At 43.6% G+C, this 12,289-nt stretch overlaps 1 pseudogene; it reads right to left on the bottom strand.

Annotated features, from left to right (window-relative positions):
- Positions 1-7,822: 7,822 nt before the first annotated feature.
- LOC144806457 (uncharacterized) lies at positions 7,823-9,702 on the bottom strand (annotated as a pseudogene).
- Between the last annotated feature and the right edge of the window lie 2,587 nt (positions 9,703-12,289).

Below are 12,289 nucleotides of genomic sequence, written 5' to 3'. Positions count from 1 at the left end.
GATACCATATACTAATATGGCATAAGCTAACTTAAGTTAAGTTAGCTTATGCCAATTGGGTATAGTCAATGTAACATACACATTTTGGGGTCCGGGCCCTGGCACAGACGTCTGGTTGGCGGTCCAAAAACAGCAGCATCAGTCCAAAAACCTGGGGGTGACCATCCAAAAAGAGGCATTGCCTTAAACATAATGTGCACAGGGATGTTTACACTAGGAGCTAGGTTTGTGCACAGAACAAGAACTTTACACGAGGACAATAGGCCTCCCTTCTTGTGACACTGTTGGAAAGGTCTGTTCTCAACTACTGAGTCACAAAACATGGTACGCTGCCACAACTCTTTTACATACTAAACCCATGACAGAGACGGTAGTCCCAAGTCCAACAAGTAAGGACATGCCTGTGTTGCTCCTCCAGGTCAATGGCAGGTCCAGCACCTCACTCATGTCAAAGGCCAGGTCAAGGCTTCACACTCACACACAGACACAAGATTAGCCTGACACTGGGGTAAAATAAAAAAACTGGGGGCATATTATCAAGACAGGCGATAAAATGATCGCCGCTTTATCGGCAGAAAACGGCAGATAAAGCGGTGATAATGGGCTTAATAATATGCTCTATGGAATTCCAATCGAAGCCCATGTTAGATGTGAAGACATATTTATAGACACGTATTTATAGCCAGTGACAACAAAAGCTCTCAAAATAATTCTGTGAACATTCTCCCCAAATTCTCAGTAGGGTTTGCCAGGTAACCAAGACATACTGCAGTATAGGTCACTTACTTGCCCTTATATTGGCCCAGTACAGAAGGGGATGGAATTCCAACATAGTGGCATATAAATGTAAACGTTAAGCTCCTATAGGACTATGGGATTACTAACTCTCATAAGAACCCACTGAATTCTCCTTTACAAGTTACATGTGATAACAGCTCGAGCAGGTCCCTTTCAGTGCACTGGTGGAGTGGTTCCACAGACTGTATGTTCGTATAGAGGCCGAGGACAGTCGCCCATATTATCAAAAATGCTTAAAAACCTCTAGCAGTCCGGGTCATAGATATAGTGGCATTCTGGATATGATCTCTGAAGAAGCGTTTAGACAAAAATACATCACTTAAATTACATAGTTGTATAACTGTTCACCCTACCAAGGTGCTCGCAGTTTTATGAGAAACTCGTTGTACTGGGTTCTTTCATTTCACACCCTTTACAGGTACTGTTGTTATAGATCTAATACCCTCTATCGCTCAGAATAATAAGTAGCACCATATAAGAATCTTAGAAAAGTTAAAAAATGTAAAAATTAAATAAAGTACTAAATATTCTGTGGCATTTATATGGATTATTAACAAGAGGAGAGCTAGGAAACACGTTTGTTTGTAGCTTCCCTCAAATAATTAGATATAGATTGGGTTAAAACAACTGAAATAAATTCCTAGAAAATGGAGTGAAGCTCTGACCTCAGTATTACTAGTAGCATTTCTGTCTCTATCATCACAGGAGAGCTAGTACAATTGAAAGCAAAGAAAATATTGCAGTTTCTAGAAATACGCAAAGAGGAGCCCCTCTGAGACCAGACTGGACCCTCTAATGCCATCAATTCCAGGATCCCTGGTAAAAGCAGTCACGCCATCGAGTCTGGATCCGTCTAATGCCACCTATGCCAGGCTCCTGTTAAAAGCACAAATTATCTTGACAGTTTAGGAAGCAATCTCATTTAACTCCTCTTTCTGTACCATCAGCAGCCAAATACCATGAACTCATATAAAAGTTTATTTGTTTTTATTACATATCAAAAAGCACACATATTTTATTAACTTGCAAAATATAGTCATTTTGTATCATTTTTTATTTTATTCTAGCTGTCTTCTGAGTGTGCAATCAAACTCTTTATTCTCTTTTCCTATGTTCAACAATAATTTCAAAATTAAACTCCATTAGCCATCGGCCCTCGACAATACTCCCAAAAAGATGTACATGGTGACATTGTAGGCTTTATTTTCTGCCTGTCTATCACACAACGCGAGCCTCTGTGCAGCCTGATGAAAGGTTAGCATTCGACCTGTTTTACTTAACCATCAAGATTTGAGACCTATCAAGAACTACATCTTAAACAGCTTTTTCTCCTAGCAATAAGTTTGCCATCATGCACTGATCCTGTCCTTTCACCAGTTTGGTTGAATGATGTTCTGTAAAAATAAACACCTTAAAAAAAATGTACATTTATATTATACAATTAATCTAACAGCAAATCATTCAGTCCGGGGAGCCAGCAAATCTCCCATGGATCCAGGTAGACGTTGCACCTCTGGGGAAGTGCGGCCATGGTTGCTGCATTTAGAGATTCATGTGATGGTGGAAATGACCATAATTTCTCCTGCATCGGGTCAAGCATTAAATCTGAGCGCTACAGCTAACATTTCCTACTTTTACGTCTTGTGCTCCTGGACAGTGTTCTCTGTCTGTTGTCATGGTCCTTTTTGGTCAAAGGCAGGTTTGTGTTTGTGGACAGCCCAGCAGAACTCACCACAAGGATGTTTGGTTTATGGGTTATGTCATGAATCTCTAAAGTTATCTGAAAATAGCATTGTCCTTAGTATAGCTTTTACAGGTAGTACAATAAGGTATATGTGGATGTTTTTCTTTATAACTATTTCACAGAAAGAAAAAACATCTTTTATTTCTTTAGCCCACACTGTGCTAGTCTCCCAATGTGTTTACGGGTATTTTATGCGGAGAGAAATGAACATTGCAGACACCTACAATGTTAGAATTCTACAAATAACTATTTTTTTCCTTTTTCAGCTATTAAGGGACTTTTATTTTCTACTTTTTATTATCTGGGATTGGAATGTCCCACATAATTAAAATTTTATTATTTGTGTAAAACCATAATCTACCATAACTGCAAGTCTTGCGCTTACCTGTGTGTCAACAGATGGGTCCGAATTATTGTTGATGTGCTTAAAGGATTGATTATAATTATAATCCACATTTGTAAAGTGCACAATCACCCGTAAGGGTCTCTAGGCGCTAGGGGCCGTCGGGAAGATTAAGCAAGCTATTGCCCAGAGTCACATGGTGCTGGGCTAACCTGCCGCCGCTGCCGGGGATCGAACTGTGATCCCCAGATTCCGGAGTCAGTCGCCCTAGCCGCGGCGCCACACCTCTTCCCTACATTCACTTCACTTGTGACCCGTGTGCGTTCACTAAAGAATCATTACTGTTAAGTACTCACGAAAAGTACTTCCAATGTCACTGCACTCGAATGGTTTAAAAAAACAAAACTTTATTAGCTTTTTATGAAACTTATACATGACACAGAGTGAAAACATTACCCAGCATATGGTCAGGTACATTAGGCAACGTGGTCTAACATGGCATACATAATAGTACACACATGGCTGCATTGCCTCCGCATCATGCACACTGAAAAGAATAAGCACTGAAGGAAACAGAAGCAACAAGCTCAGATAATTGGAGGTATGCAGCAGTGGAGGGGGGCAGCCCCAGAAGGGGATCTGCGACGCAAAGGAATCTCACAAGACAGGGAACAAGGAGGAGGGGAAGAGGAGTGAGGGCAGGGAGGGGCAAGAGTGCACCACAAGGGTGGCAAAGGCAATATCCCGCGGTGGGACGGGAGCGCCACAAAGAGGAATGGGAAAGAGCCCTGGGGGTCCCAATTACTAACAAAAAATATAAATATATGCTGTCCTAGTCTTTGAAAAGGCCTCCCAATGTGGTAAGGCCCGCCCTGGTACACTGGACCACATCATTCCTCAACTGGAGTGCAGGGCAGCCGGATATCACCAGAAGGATGATTAATTGGCCTGGTGTGTAGGAGTCTATGTACAATGCTTGGTGGTATAGGTGTCCCCGCCCCCTTTATGGTCAACCACCTTGCAGCCAAGTAACCACCTCAGGTGGAGATGATCTCCTGAACTAATGTCCCAGTTCTGACAAACTGTCTCCAGCCAGCGTGTCGGCCATTGCAATTGGGCTGCTACATAATTCTCAACGTTTTTGACCCCACCCTTGGCCAGCGGGCCTATAATTTGGTGATCGTGGCCCTTAGCCTCCCATTGCCCCATATCAGTACAATCAAGGGTGAGCACAGTCCTGTGAAATACCCATGGTACAAAAGGACTGGGATGGCCGAGCAGGAGTTCCAACATTTTGGAGAAAGCTATGCACCCATAGGGAAGAGAGGGAGGCATGTCCGAAAGATAGGGAGCCACTCACGGTGGACAATGACCTCCCTATATTGCCATCTACCAGGTCTGTCAGTGTGATAAACTCTGATTCCCAGATGTGTAAAGGTGTCATAGTTCCAGTAGAGGGGGGTGCGGGGAAGTCTCTGTTGCTGCTCGCCTGCAGTTGCTGGCAGGGGAAAGAGATGGGATTTGTCCCAGTTCACTCTGAGGCCTGAGTGATTCAGTCAAAAGGAGGCGCTGAACATTGTGTTCATCCTCAAGAAGGTAAACTAATGCGTCGTCAGCTTATAATGAGACTATATGCCACTGGTCCTGCTGTGTAGAGCAAATGCAAGGGGGTCCATGGCCAGAGTGAAGGTGATAGGGGACAATCCTTCTGTGTGCCACGCTCATTGTGTAGTAAGTCAGATATGGTAGTGCCTATCTTCACCCTCGCCACCGGTATGTTATAAGGCAACACAACTCATATCAGGAACTTCGGTCGCACCCCAAGTCAGAGAAGGACCTCCTTCAAGTAAGCACCTTCTCCCCCAGAGTTTCGAACACCTTCTCTATGTCGAGGACAGCTACCCAGAGATTAGCACCAGATTCTCTTGCCCAGGTCATTATCCCGAAAAGGCGGCATGAGTTTAAAAAGATGTTTCTATCAGGGATGAAACCATTCTGGTTGAGATCTATTAGATGTTGTGCTATTAGTATCAAACTATTGGCCAGTACTTTCCTGAGAATTTTATGTTTGTATTTAAAAGGGACAATGGCGATAAGACCTAATCAACAAGGTACCACGGTCAGGTTCGGGCAGCACCACAAGCACTGTTCCCATAATAGATTGTGGGAGTATTCCCACCGAGTAGGCAGATTCATAGACCTGGAGGAGTTGTGGGGCCAGCTGTGATGCAAAAGCATCATAAAATTCCACGGGCCATCCATCCTCGCCCGGGGTCTTACAGCATGACATTTGGTTAAGTGCCCAAGATATTTTGACTGTAGAGAGCTGGGCTTCGAAGTCTGCCAGTGGGATGCCTGTAATTGAGGGAGATGCAGTGATTCCAAGAATGCCCATATTGCGGAGGCGTCGGCTATTACTAGAGCGGCATACAGTGTATTGAAGTAGGAGCAGAAAGTGAGGTTACGTGCTTCCTGGGAGTTAATGGTAGTGCTGTGATACGAGTCCTGGGCGAGTCTGAACGGACGAGCCAGGCAAGAAGTCTGCGCATCTTGTCCCCACCACGTGTTTCCTAGCCACGTGCTCCTTGTAGTCCAGGGCACCCAATTTAATTAAAGTAGTACTGTGTGTGAGCCTCGCCTGCGTGAGTGGAAGCTGTACGTTTAGTGGGTAATAGCAGTTAGTCTGTTCTAATTTCTGCTTCCACTCGTTGAAGCTCCCCCTTGCAGCATTAACTTAGTGCCATAGACTGTTTTGATGGCTAGACCTCTAAGGACCACTTTGAATGTGTCCCACTCTATCAGAGCATCTGACTCAGTAGCCCTGTTTTCCACTTCAGTGCAAATCCAGACAGTCAGAGAGAGCAGTGGTAATGGTGCGTCTTGTAAAGCGTCCACTGGTACGTGACACATCGGAATGCAGGCAGGCCCCATGAGAGTGAGAGCTGGAGTGGGTGGTGATCAGAGGAGGTTCGCCCAAGGTGTTCAGCCTGTGACACCCTGACAGTTTATCAGCACTGCAGTAGAAGAGATCAATTCTGGTGAGGAGGTTGTATGAACTTGTAATATGAGAATTCCCTAGATACTGCCCATACCTGAGCATGAGATTCCCATTGCTGCAGGTGTTTTGTCAATGAAATGGACTTTGCATCAGGGATTGGTAAATGGGATCTAATACCACATCCACAACATAATTATAATCACACCCCCAAAAGCCCGGAGTAAGTGTGGCAGTTGGTAATACTGGAGTCCTGGAAATGGGCCGGGTAGGAGTTTGTGGCATACAATGATACAAGGGAAATGCAAAACTCATCTAGCCACCCTTCAACCACCACATGCCTCCCTTCGGGATCGGTTTTAGTATGCAAAACTGATTGAGGCACCCATGAAGCAACACAAATCAAGATACTCCTGGCATATCTCGAGTACGTGGGCACCACCACTGTACCCCTCCATCTCCTGTGCACCCCCTTCAGACCAGGGGAAAATAGGTGGGTTTCTTGAAAGCAGGCTATGTGTACACTGCGCCTCCTCAGGTATTAATAAATGCGATACCTCTTAACATAGATGGATATGCCTATGACATTCCCGGCAAAGTGATTACTGACCTGCATGATTAATGTAACAAGAACGGAACCCATGCCCACCCCACCCACAGCATGGGCCCCTCCAGCCCCACATCAATGCTTACCATTAAGAAAACATGAATACATAAAAAGCAAAAAATGCAAAATCAATACTGCAACTTCCTTTCCCAAGCCACTACACCAATGGGCAATACGCTGATGTGGTAGAAATGACCCAAAAATGAAGAGGACCCATGTGTCCAGTCCACTGCCGGCTCTGGGGCCCCCCGCTTATGATCTTTAGTAAAATACGTATAAAGTACAGCCTACTAGTATGGCCCCAACTAAGCGAGGGCAACCTCCTGGTGCAATCCGCTCAGCAGACGTAGCAACCCGTTGAGGTGGCTCATACCAGAGCATCAGCTGACATAGGTGTGAAGTCTGGGCCTCTCCGCAGCAGAGCGTCCATCAGATCAAAGTCCGTAAACAATGCTGCAAGGTCTAGTCCTTCAGCCCCGACCGAGGGTGGGGGGAGGGAATGTGTTGTATTTTTCAGTTGTGGCAACAGCCTGAGCCCTCTACCTGGCCGCTTGTTCCTCTGTGGGGCCTGCCCTCCTGTCTCTGCCCTGAGGTCGCCAACATCTCTGCGCCTGCCAGACCCCAGGTTTTCCCATATCTCTGGATGGTGACACAATGTCCTGGCCCTAAAGCCAGGTCCACTCTCCCCAGATCAGACTTATTGGCCACACAACCAGCCCATACAAAACATGTAGCGGAGCGAGAATTCTGCCACAGCTTAAGTGGAGGGGGGACCCCCCACATAGGACTCCTCCGTGGTAGGAAACAACATGGTGTAACACGTTATGTTCGCAGAATTGCGGCAGCTCATCAGAGTCACAAGGGAGAGGAGTGAGCCCTTTCATGATCGCCGCTCTCTGCTCGGGGCCCCAATCGTGCAGGCAATGAAGACTGGAAGTAGGGGTCGTCTGCAAGGCTTAGTCCAGCGCGTCTAAGCTGGGAGGGTGCAGTCATTAGGGGTGCCACACACACAATGCCGACAGCAGCTCAGCTGATTCCTTCTGGCTCGTGCATCAGACTTGCTCAAGTCAGGCAGTGCAGATGATCCTCAATTGTAGCCCAGCAGCAGGAGGGCCCCACAGCTCGGACCACGCCTGACATGGCAAGGCCAGGTCCAAATCACCGCTCAAGCTCCTCTTAGTCAAAGCGGAGAAAGCCTATTTGAGATGTAGGCTCTGCCCACACCCGAGGCCGTGCCTTGGTCAGAGAATACAGGCTGCTTTCTGGGTGGGCCAAATCTTAGGGCAAGCTGCGAGCCCGCACCACAACACAACAGGCTTCACGGGTGAGGTAAGTGGGAAGCAGGGTGCGCCGGAGGAAGGATCCTTGGAGGATGGATGGCGATGGACTGGGCTCACGGAGATCAGTTTGTTGCAACTTACTCAGATGCCATCTTGACCACGCCCCCTTCCTCTGAGTGTGTTTGCAGATGTCTTTGTAGTGTTGATAATTGACAAAAGCTCTTCACATATTCACTGCGTTTGAATGTTTTTTCCCCGGTGTGTGTTCGCTGATGTCGTTTTAAGTGTCCTGATTGACTAAAGCTTTTCCCACATTCACTGCACTCAAATGATTTTTCTCCTGTGTGCATTCGCTGGTGTCTGTATAGGATTGAGGACTGACTGAAGCTCTTCCCGCATTCACTACACTTGAATGGCTTTTCCCCTGTGTGTGTTCGCCAATGACTCCTTAATGCTGACAAGTCCCTAAAACGACATCCACATTCATTGCAACGATATGTCTTTTTCCGAATGCGTGTTGTCTGAGGCTGTTTTAGGCTCGATAAAGATCTAAAATTCTTCCCACATTCATTATTCTTGAATAGGTTTTCTCCAGCGCGTGTTTCCGGAGGAATCCCTAATGATAATGATTCACTAAAACAATTTCCACGTTCACTACAATGGTGCAGTTTTTCCCTTGTGTGTGTTCTATGATGCTTTTTTAGGTTTGCTGATTCACGAAAGCTCTTCCCACATTCACTGCACTTGTAAGGTTTTTCCCCTGTATGTGTTCTCTGATGTCTTTGTAGGTTTGAGATTTGCCTAAAGCTCTTCAAGCATTCACTGCACTTGAATGGCTTTTCCCCTGTGTGTGTGTTCGCTGATGGATCCGGAGATTTGAGGAAGCAGTAAAACTACTTCCACATTCATTGCATTGGTATGGTTTTTCTCCTGCAAGTCTTTGCTGATGTCTTTGGAGTTGTGATAACTGACTAAAGAGCTTCCCGCATTCACTGCAGTTGAATGGCTTTTCACCTCTGTGTGTTTGCTGATGTCTTTGTAGGTGTGATAACTGATTAAATGACTTTTCACATTCACTGCATGTGAATGGCTTTTCCCCTGTGTGAATTCTCTGATGAATCCTTAGCTTTGAGGAATCCCTAAAACTACTTCCACATTCAATGCAATCATACGGTTTTTCCCCCGTATGTGTTATATGATGCCTTTTTAGGAATGCCAATTCTGAAAAGTTCTTCCCACATTCACTGCACTTGAATGGCTTTTCCCCTGTGTGCATTCTCTGATGAATTCTTAGGGTTGAGGAGTTACTAAAACTACGTCCACATTCATTGCATTGGTATGGTTTTTCCCCTGTGTGAGTTCGCTGATGGCTTTTTAGGCCGGATAATCGAGTAAAGCATTTGTCACATTCATTGCACTTGAATGGCTTTTCCCCGGTGTGAGTTCTCCAATGCATCCTTAGGTTTGAGGCTTCACTAAAACTACTGCCACATTCATTACAATGGTAAGGTTTTTCCCCTGTGTGTGTTCGCTGATGCCTTTGTAGGTCTGATAATCGAATAAAGCTCTTCACACACTTAGTGCATTTGAATGATTTTTCTCCTGTGTACGTTTCCTCGTGGCACTGTAGCAGGGATGGCAAACTAAAGCTCTCACTGCTTGCATATGAATCTTCTTTCTTGGCAAGTGTCTGTGGGTCAGGTATGTATTTGTCTACATCACATGATTGTGTTTCCTGGTGGGACGACATGCTTTATAAAGCACTTGTACTATTCTTACATTCCCTTTATGTGCGTCTTATTGTGCATGTCTTCTCTCTGATTAAAAAATACAATGATCACAAAAATACTTGCTACACTCATAACATGTGTAAAGTTTCCTTGCGGGTGATTGTGTCTTTAGATTAGATAAAGGTTTTTCCTACTGGCGCATAAATATTTATCTTCCTTCTGGTCGCCGCAAACTGGGACAGTAGTGCGTTGTGCTTATTTTCTTGTTGTGGTTTGGCCAGAAAGAGTTTCCAATACACCTCGAGCACTGAATGATGTTCTGGTATCATTTTAGGACAAAAAACACTCCTTTAAGCACGTCATACTGGTCACATGACGAAAGCTGAAATTGTGCACCAGTTTACAAAGTAGGTTGTTTCTCAGCATTGTTGCCTTCATTTTTTAGACATAATGTCTTCGTCTTGTGGCACGGAGGTGCACTCAGACTCTTACAGTCACTGAATTGGCTTCTTTCAGGATTCAACACTTTATGTGCATGTTCGTCTGTCCCTGGCTCCACTGATGTTTTCCTTAAAACTGGAGCTTATCATTTCTGTTTTTGCAGTTTTACAGCATTATCTTCATTATTCATAATCATTTCATGCATTCATGGCTTATTTTCTGTTGGATGAAAAGAGATTCAAATGTAATAAATGCAAATAGAATGGAATGTGAATACACAATATTTAACTTGTTCTAAAAACCATCTCTTCTTTACCATCTTTTAAACTATTCAAGGACAATTTCACCATACATAGATATTTAAATAAACATCCTGTTGAACATGTCACATCTAATTTGTTTAGCTGCTTTGATGTGGTGTACATTTCCCTGCTGTGCGGGCAAATTCTACGCATGCACAAATCTCGAACACACATTCCCACAGTGAAGTCAGAGGGCCGGGGGCCGTCCGACGCACGGAAGAGGTTAAGAAAAAAGGGGGATTTACCAGGATTCGTACAGTAACTTAGTAACGGAAGGCTGCTTGTGTAGCATTCACATACTAGTTACAGCTGTAGGTATATGCTTATGGTCAAGATTTTGTCAAAACAAGATTATCTCATCCAATAAGAGATGGATTAAAAAGACCGAAAGCAGCCGGGCTCAAATCAGAATGTTGTTCCATACATCACACATTGTTCAAGGAGGTGCCCGGCTTCTTTATCTGCGTCCCTAAAATGATGTAGAGCCGCGGTTCAATTATTGTATTTATTTAATGTTTTGACTTTTCATTTATCATTTGTGTCTATAAAACGTTTGTAAATAGTTTGTAATCAGAGTTCAACAAACAACTTGATCAATAGCAATTCACATTTTGAGGTGGCTTATACTTTTTCACAAAGTTAATTCAGTTCATTTCAAATAACTTCATTTGATGCAATCGAATCATAAAAGTTTGCATACAATGAGATAAAAAATACTTAGGAACATTTTGTGCAAAGGGAAAAGAAGCTCCTACAGTTCTACACATTTATACAAAATATAAAATGATAAAAAAACTAAAATCTCTAAAAACTTAAATTAATTTTAGGATTCATAGTGTTTCCTGATTAAAAAAGCAATTTTGATGAAGTTAAGCACAGCGCTGCAAATAGCAGCAGTAGATAGGGACCGCAAATAATTAAAACCCTCCTGATAAGAGCAGGGACGTATTTCCTTTAAAACGGGCTTGCTAAATGTGCCCTTGGGTCTTTATAAAGTGTGCAAAACAACATAAAGTGCATTGTACTCTGATGGGCTAAATTATTACAAGGACAGGGGGTTAGGCTCTCACACCAACCTGCCTGTTTAGGGAGAGCCACAAGAAAGTGCAACGTGCAAAGACGAAATCTAATCATAATGAAACACGACTGAACATCCATGGTAAAAGACAAGTAAAATTGCTGTTGACTTTGAGACTCACAATCTGGTATTCCATTATCCTGATTAGACATACATAGTTCAGTTTTTAGGTAGATCAACGGAGCTAAGAAATTGCTTGGTATTTCGCTGCGGAATATGACCTGGCATCTAATATAATTTTCATGGCTCAGGATTCACAATCATGTGTATGGATGCCATATTGGCTCTTTTTTTGGAAGACCAAGCAAGCCGCCTAACTATCTGCTGATTCTCCTCATATATTTTCAGTTGAAAGGTCTTTTTATTGCTTTTTTATTCCATTAAAAAGGGCCCCAAGGGTCTGGAGTCCTGTGGACAGTCTGTTTTCATCTTCGTTTGCACCTTACACCCTAGGTTGTTTTACTGCAGAGTCCACTGCCTTTTTATAATTCCTGAACTGCCCTCAAACAATCTTTATATCACCTTTAGTTATGAATAATTACCCATCCCCTGAAACTTGCCTTAAAGGCCTCCCACACTGAAATAATTTGTGCCTAATTAGTGTTGATTTGACAAAAATAATTAATAATCTTTTTTCCAGGTTTGGTCTAAAGGGCGAAGCTTATCGAATCGCCATCTAGGTGTTAGCCTAGTATAAACTTCTATCTCTACCACCAACAAAACTATTGAGTGATCTGAAATGTTGTTTTCCAAAATACAAGTTATCCCTCTTCTCAAAACTCACAGAATAACAACAAAAATATATTTTTGAGATGCATTGATGAACTGTTTTTGAAAAGCATGTATATTCTCACATATCAGGATGATCTAACCATCTTGGGTCAATCAAGGCATAATCGTGCTGAAACCGGAGCAGTAGTGCTGCAGTTTGGGGTTTTAATTGCCTCTTCTGTTTTTTTTGGAGTATCTAA

This window comes from Lissotriton helveticus (assembly GCF_964261635.1).
Source record: "Lissotriton helveticus chromosome 1_1 unlocalized genomic scaffold, aLisHel1.1 SUPER_1_unloc_75, whole genome shotgun sequence".
Lineage (NCBI taxonomy): Eukaryota > Metazoa > Chordata > Amphibia > Caudata > Salamandridae > Lissotriton > Lissotriton helveticus.
The sequence above is the reverse complement of the archived record's forward strand: the minus strand, read 5'-3'. Positions and strand labels throughout refer to the sequence as shown.